This window comes from Lucilia cuprina, chromosome 5 (assembly GCF_022045245.1).
Source record: "Lucilia cuprina isolate Lc7/37 chromosome 5, ASM2204524v1, whole genome shotgun sequence".
In the NCBI taxonomy this organism is placed as follows: domain Eukaryota; kingdom Metazoa; phylum Arthropoda; class Insecta; order Diptera; family Calliphoridae; genus Lucilia; species Lucilia cuprina.
This window is the reverse complement of record NC_060953.1, coordinates 46,968,484-46,970,234: the sequence shown is the minus strand read 5'-3', so window position 1 is coordinate 46,970,234 and position 1,751 is coordinate 46,968,484. Positions and strand designations below refer to the sequence as shown.

At 29.0% G+C, this 1,751-nt stretch overlaps 1 protein-coding gene and 1 long non-coding RNA gene across 2 annotated transcripts in view; one reads left to right on the top strand and one right to left on the bottom strand.

The window, feature by feature from the left end:
* Positions 1-1,751, bottom strand: part of LOC111683454 (venom serine protease Bi-VSP) — a 7,020-nt gene that overhangs the window by 1,365 nt on the left and 3,904 nt on the right. The window lies entirely within an intron of this gene.
* On the top strand, positions 298-921 carry LOC124420120. The gene is made up of 2 exons (XR_006941044.1): positions 298-590; positions 670-921. It is a non-coding gene; the product is annotated as an uncharacterized LOC124420120 (long non-coding RNA).

Sequence of the window (1,751 nt, the reverse complement as noted above, 5' to 3'; positions counted from 1 at the left end):
AACTGAACTAGAACTGAACTAGAACTGAACTAGAAATGAACTAAAACTGAACTAGAACTGAACTAGAACTGAACTAGAACTGAACTAGAACTGAACTAGAACTGAACTGGAACTGAACTAGAACTGAACTAGAACTGAATTAGAACTTAACTAAAACTGAACTAGAAATTATTTCAAAAACATCGATATATAATTCAAATCTTAAAACAAATTATTCAAAAGTTCAAAATTACAGATTATTATCGAAATTATCGAAATAACTTTTGTGTCTTTAATTCCATCCCTTTTATAGTATTAATTTCTCCTATCTGCATGCCCATCACTCCCGAATTAAGAAAAAAAACCTATGTACGTTACACTCCCTTCATCGCAGGCTGGGGTAAGACAATGGAAGGTGGTACCTCTTCTAACGTGCTAGAAGAACTACAAGTTACAATTTATGAAAATGAATTATGTAGAGATCGCTACAAGCAAAAAATCGCCTCTTTCCCGAAAAAGAATTTGATAATGCTGTTATATGTGCGGGTTTATTCTCGGGAAGAAATGATACCTGCCAGGGAGATTCTGGTGGTCCTCTCATGATACCAGAGGTAAGATTAATATCTTGTGGTCTTTTAGTTCCTTTGTTCTGTGTATTACTGTTTAATTCTTTTCTTTTTGTGATTTTAGATAAATGACTACACTGTGCGTTTTTATTTGATTGGTGTTTCATCATATGGTTTTGGTTGTGGCCTCCCCGAAATTCCTGGTATCTATTCGAGTACACAGTATTTTGTAGATTGGATTATACAAAAAGTGGCTGAAACTCCTTAACTTGCATAGTTTTTGAACTTTTTACCTTCTATGTTATGTTAATTTTTTCTCTTTGATTTGATTTTTATTATTTTAAATTTTTTAAATAAATATTTATATAAATATGTATTTATGTATGTATATAATTATTTTCTTTCTATTCAAACAATAAAAACGAAGGGTTGTTTTGAATAATTTGTTGTTGTTAGTAAAAGGTTTTAGATGTTAATCAACATCTAAAACCTTTTACTTTTCTTTTCGAGGTAAATCACAATCCTTTCGCCTTTATATCGGTCTACAGATGTTGAATGAAATTATGCAAATAAAATTGAAAAACAAAAATATTTTATTTAAAGATTTCTTTTTTAATTTGTTAAAGAATTGTAGTTGTATTATTTTGGTTTTCTTGTTATGATCATTAAACAAGATCACCCGCGCTTTATATTTCTAAATCTGATTACATTAGTGTTTAAAAAACTTGCATAGTGACTGTAATGGTGGGGGTTTCTTTATGACAGCTGTAATTTATTATTGTGTAACATCTGTGATTTTATGAGAAAGAGGAACCTGAATGATGTGATAATAAATGATATGTAAACAATTGTTTAATTCAAATAATATTAAAGTATACACTTTAAACAAAAATAATAAAAATTTTAAATTTGAGGATTTTAAAGACCTGTATAATATGAAAATTGCTAAGGTTTCCTTTAATATGAATAAACGTCATCTATATTTTCAATTAATTGTTTTCCAATGAACTACAATGGATAACTCGATAGAGTTATTTATTCATCATAAGAATCGATGCAGAATTTCGATAGCCCCTATACAAAGTTACATATGTATATACATATATAGACTAGACTATAGACTAGACTATAGACTAGACTATAGACTAGACTATAGACTAGACTATAGACTAGACTATAGACTAGACTATAGACTAGACTATAGAC